A 6,377-nucleotide genomic window follows, 5' to 3' on the forward strand; every position below is an offset into this window, starting at 1 on the left:
GAAGAAGAAGAAGGAGGGGGGCTCTCTCCCCCTCGCTTCTGGTGGCGCCGGAACGCCGCCGGGGGCCATCATCATCACCGCAATCTTCACCAACAACTTCACCGCCATCATCACCAACTCTTCCCCCCTCTATGCAGCGGTGTAACCTCTTTCTTACCCGCTGTAATCTCTACTTAAACATGGTGCTCAACGCTATATATTATTTCCCAAAGATGTATGGCTATCCTATGATGTTTGAGTACATCCGTTTTGTCCTATGGGTTATTTGATGATCAAGATTGGTTTGAGTTGCATGTTTTATTATTGGTGGTGTCCTATGGTGCTCTCCGTATCGCGCAAGCGTGAGGGATTCCCGTTGTAGGGTTTGCAATATGTTCATGATTTGCTTACGGTGGGTGGAGTGAGTGACAGAAGCACAGACCCGAGTAAGTAGGTTGTTTGCGTATGGGATAAAGAGGACTTGATACTTTAATGCTATGGTTGGGTTTTACCTTAATGATCTTTAGTAGTTGCGGATGCTTGCTAGAGTTCCAATCATAACTGCATATGATCCAAGTAGAAAAAGTATGTTAGCTTATGCCTCTCCCTCAAATAAAATTGCAATAATGATTACCGGTCTAGTTATCGATTGCCTACGGACGAATAACTTTCTCGTAACAAAACGCTCTCTACTAAAACTAATTTAGTTGTGTCTTTATCTAAACAGCCCCTAACTTTTATTTACTCTCTCTTTATTATCTTGCAAACCTATCCAAAAACACCTACAAAGTACTTCTAGTTTCATACTTGTTTCCGGTAAAGCGAACGTCAAGTGTGCGTAGAGTTGTATCGGTGGTCGATAGAACTTGAGGGAATATTTGTTCTACCTTTAGCTCCTCGTTGGGTTTGACACTCTTACTTATCGAAAGAGGCTACAATTGATCCCCTATACTTGTGGGTTATCAAGACCTTTTTCTGGTGCCGTTGCCGGGGAACAATAGCATGTGGTGGATATTCTCATGTGTGCTTGTTTGCTTTATCACTAAGTAATTTTTATTTGCTGTTCTTAGTTGTTCTTTATCTTTAGTTATGGATATGGAACACGAAATACCAAACAAATTAGGTGTACTTGCTACTCATGGAGATGAGGAACCTCCTAAAACCCTCGATGCTCGTTACGTGACAGATATTATGTACTACTTTGATAATCCAGAGAAAACCCCATTCAATTTGGTAATGGGAGTAACGTTGGATCAACGTGAATACTTTAGGGATTATCGCTTGACACAAAAAGGGAAACTATTGTGGGATCAAATTTATATATTGAAGTGGTATGCTCGGCAAGTATGCTTGAGTTATAATTATACTTGTTGCTCTAGGATGAAGGCTCCACACCTTCCCTTTTCATGCAAATTTAATGATAATAAAACCTTACTTCTTATGCTAATGGTATATATGATTACTATGATGTGGAACAAATAGAAGAATTTGTTGCTTTTATGGGTGCTTATGAAATTGAATCTATGTTTAAAGAGTTTGAAGATTTTGATGATGCTGTTTATAGACCTGAAAATTTTGCTATCCTCAAATATTTCTATGAGAATTATGAATACAATTTCGATATTAATGCACTTATTGAGAAAGTCTCCGCTGTCCAAGAAGAGACTAATATTTTGCAGGAATCTATGGAAGAAGAAGTTGATGAAACTGTGAGATCATTGGATGAAAAAGATGAGGAGGAGAGCGAAGAACAAAAGGAGGAAGAGCGGATTGATCACCCGTGCCCACCTTCTAATGAGAGTAACTCTTCAACTCATACATTGTTTAATTCCCCTTCGTGCTTACCGAAGGATGATTGCTATGATGACTGTTATGATCCCTTTGATTCTTTTGAAATATCCCTTTTTGATGATGCTTGCTATGCTTGTGGCCAAGATGCCAATATGAATTATGCTTATAGAGATGAACTTGCTATAGTTCCTTATGTTAAACATGAAATTGTTGCTATTGCACCCACGCATGATAGTCCTATTATCTTTTTGAATTCTCCCGACTACACTATATCGGAGAAGTTTGCACTTATTAAGGATTATATTGATGGGTTGCCTTTTACAATTACACATGATGATTTTGATGAATATAATATGCATGTCTTGCTGCTCCTACTTGCAATTATTATGAGAGAGGAACTATATCTCCACCCCTCTATGTTTCCAGCACAATAAATTGCAAGAAACTGCTTATACTATGCATTGGCCTTTACTATGTGTGCATGAATTGTTCTTTTATGACATGCCGATGCATAGGAAGAGAGTTAGACTTCGTCATTGCTTGATATATGTTGCTTTGTGCTCACTACTAAATGCCAAATCATTGCTAATTAAAATTGGCTTTGATATACCTTGGGATCCGGGTGGATTCACTACTTGAGCACTATATGCCTAGCTTAATGGCTTTAAAGAAAGCACTGCCAGGGAGACAATCCGGAAGTTTTAGAGAGTCATTTATTCCTGTTGAGTGCTTTTATATAGTTTAAAAACAAAAAAATAAAGAGGGGAACCCGAAACTTTTCAAAAAGAAAACCGAAAGTGAGAAAGACGGGCATTGTTGAAGTGGGAGCTAGCCTTGAACTCTGTTCATGCTCATGGAAACTTTGTGAATCTTGATTACAGAAAATTTTCAAAAAAAATAATTATCCCCTTGTACAATTCCATTGTATTATAAAAATAATGTGCTAAGGTTTGCCTTTAGGATGTTTACAACGCGTGTTGGTTTGTACGGTGCAGGACAGAAACTTTGGCTGTAGTGCGCGATTTTTCATTTTTTACTGGAGCATTGAATGGTTCTAAAACTGTTTGCACTATCTTTCTATACAAATTTTTTATTTTTCGTAATTTTTGCAGAATTGTTCAAGTATCATAAGTATGGTGAATCTTCAGATTATTACAGACTGTTCTGTTTTAGACAGATTCTGTTTTTTATGCATAGTTTGCTTGTTTTGATGAAACTATTGATTTATATCAGTGGATTAAGCCATGAAAAAGTTATATTACAGTAGACATAATGAAAAAAAAATATGAATTGGTTTGAACAGTACTTAGAGTAGTGATTTGCTTTATTATACTAACGGATCTTACCGAATTTTCTGTTGAAGTTTTGTGTGGATGAAGTGTTCGATGATCGAGAAGGTCTCGATGTGAGAAGAAGGAAGAGAGGCAAGAGCTCAAGCTTAGGGATGCCCGAGGCACCCCAAGTAAATATTCAAGGAGACTCAAGCATCTAAGCTTGGGGATGCCCCGGAAGGCATCCCCTCTTTCTTCAACAAATATTGGTATGTTTTCGGATTCGTTTCATTTATGTGATATGTGCAAATCTTGGAGCGTCTTTTGCATTTAGTTTTCACTTTTCTTTTATGCACCATGCTGGTATGAGATAGTCCTTGGTTGATTTATAGAATGCTCATTGCACTTCACTTATATCTTTTGAGTATGGCTTTATAGAATGCTTCATGTGCTTCACTTATATCATTTGAAGTTTGGATTGCCTGTTTCTCTTCACATAGGAAACCGCCATTTGTAGAATGCTCTTTTGCTTCACTTATATTTGTTAGAGCGTGGGCATATATTTTGTAGAAATAATTAAACTCTCTTGCTTCACTTATATCTATTTAGAGAGATGACAGGAACTGGTCATTCACATGGTTAGTCATAAAATCCTACATAAAACTTGTAGATCACTGAATATGATATGTTTGATTCCTTGCAATAGTTTTGCGATATAAAGATGGTGATATTAGAGTCATGCTAGTGGGTAGTTGTTGATTAGCATAAATACTTGTGTTGAGGTTTTTGATTCCCATCGCATGCACGTATGGTGAACCGTTATGTAACGAAGTCAGAGCATGATTTATTTATTGATTGTCTTCCTTATGAGTGGCGGTTGGGGACGAGCGATGGTCTTTTCCTACCAATCTATCCCCCTAGGAGCATGCGCGTATTACTTTGTTTTGATAACTAATAGATTTTTGCAATAAGTATGTGAGTTCTTCATCACTAATGTTGAGTCCATGGATTATACGCACTCTCACCCTTCCACCATTGCTAGCCTCTCTAGTACCGCGCAACTTTTGCCGGTACCATAAACCCACCATATATCTTCCTCAAAACAGCCACCATACCTACCTATCATGGCATTTCCATAGCCATTCCGAGATATATTGCCATGCAACTTCCATCATCATCATATACATGACTCGAGCATTCATTGTCATATTGCTTTGCATGATCGTAAGATAGCTAGCATGATATTTTCATGGATTGTCCGTTTTTTGATATCTTTGCTACGCTAGATCATTGCACATCCCGGTACACCGCCGAAGGCATTCATATAGAGTCATATCTTTGTTCTAGATATCGAGTTGTAATATTGAGTTGCAAGTAAATAAAAGTGTGATGATCATCATTATTAGAACATTGTCCCATGTGAGGTTATCAAAATAAAAGAGGCCAAAGAAGCCCAAATATAAAAAGAGGTCAAAGAAGCCCACCAAAAAATAAAAAAAGAGAAAATAAAAAAAATGAGAGAAAAAGAGAGAAGGGGCAATGTTACTATCCTTTTACCACACTTGTGCTTCAGAGTAGCACCATGTTCTTCATATAGAGAGTCTCTTGAGTTATCACTTTCATATACTAGTGGGAATTTTCATTATAGAACTTGGCTTGTATATTCCGATGATGGGCTTCCTCGAATGCCCTAGGTCTTCATGAGCAAGCAAGTTGGATGCACACCCACTTAGTTTCAGTTTGAGCTTTCATATACTTATAGCTCTAGTGCATCTGTTCCATGGCAATCCCTACTCCTCACATTGACATCAATTGATGGGCATCTCCATAGCCCGTTGATTAGCCGCGTCGATGTGAGACTTTCTCCTTTTTTTGTCTTCTCCATACAACCTCCACCATCATATTCTATTCCACCTATAGTGCTATGTCCATGGCTCACGCTCATGTATTCCGTGAAAGTTGAAAAAGTTTGAGAATATCAAAAGTATGAAACAATTGTTTGGCTTGTCATCGGGGTTGTGCATGATGTGAATATTTTGTGTGGTGAAGATGGAGCATAGCCAGACTATATGATTTTGTAGGGATAACTTTCTTTGGCCTTGTTATTTTGAAAAGACATGATTGCTTTATTAGTAGGCTTGAAGTATTATTGTCTTTATGTCAAATGATAGACTATTGCTTTGAATCACTCGTGTCTTAATATTCATGCCATGATTAGATACATGACCAAGATTATGCTAGGTAGCATTCCACATCAAAAATTATCTTTTTTATCATTTACCTACTCAAGGACGAGTAGGAATTAAGCTTGGGGATGCTGATACGTCTCCGTCGTATCTATAATTTTTGATTGTTCCATGCCAATATTATTCAACTTTCATATACTTTTGGCAACTTTTTATACTATTTTTGGGACTAACATATTGATCCAGTGCCCAGTGCCAGTTCCTGTTTGATGCATGTTTATGTTTCGCAGAAACCCAATATCAAACGGAATCCAAACAGGATAAAAACGGACGGAGAATTATTTTGGAATATTTATGATTTTTGGGAAGTAAAATCAACGCGGGACGGTGCCCGAGGGGGCCACGAGTCCGGGGGGCGTGCCCCAGGGGGGCAAGCGCGCCCTGGACCCTCGTGGGCATCCCGTAAGGTGGTTGGCGCTCTTATTTTGCCGCAAGAAAGCTAATTTTATGAGAAAAATTGGGTGAAAGATTCAACCCAATCGGAGTTACGGATCTCCGGATATAAAAGAAACGGTGAAAGGGCAGCAGAGGGGAAGGCAGAAACAGAGAGAGACAGAGAGACAGATCCAATCTCGGAGGGGCTCTCGCCCCTCCCATGCCATGGAGACCAAGGACCAGTGGGGAAACCCTTCTCCCATCTAGGGAGAAGGTCAAGGAAGAAGAAGAAGGAGGGGGGCTCTCTCCCCCTCGCTTCCGGTGGCGCCGGAACGCCGCCGGGGGCCATCATCATCACCGCAATCTTCACCAACAACTTCACCACCATCATCACCAACTCTTACCCCCTCTATGCAGCGGTGTAACCTCTTTCTTACCCGCTGTAATCTCTACTTAAACATGGTGCTCAACGCTATATATTATTTCCCAATGATGTATGGCTATCCTATGATGTCTGAGTAGATCCGTTTTGTCCTATGGGTTATTTGATGATCAAGATTGGTTTGAGTTGCATCTTTTCTTATTCGTGCTGTCCTATGGTGCTCTCCGTGTCGTGCAAGCATGAGGGATTCCCGCTGTATAGTTTGCAATATGTTCATGATTTTCTTATGGTGGGTGGCGTGAGTGACAGAAGCACAGACCCGAGTAAGTAGGT

The sequence above is a fragment of the Triticum aestivum genome, chromosome 5D (assembly GCF_018294505.1).
Source record: "Triticum aestivum cultivar Chinese Spring chromosome 5D, IWGSC CS RefSeq v2.1, whole genome shotgun sequence".
Taxonomy (NCBI): Eukaryota; Viridiplantae; Streptophyta; class Magnoliopsida; order Poales; family Poaceae; genus Triticum; species Triticum aestivum.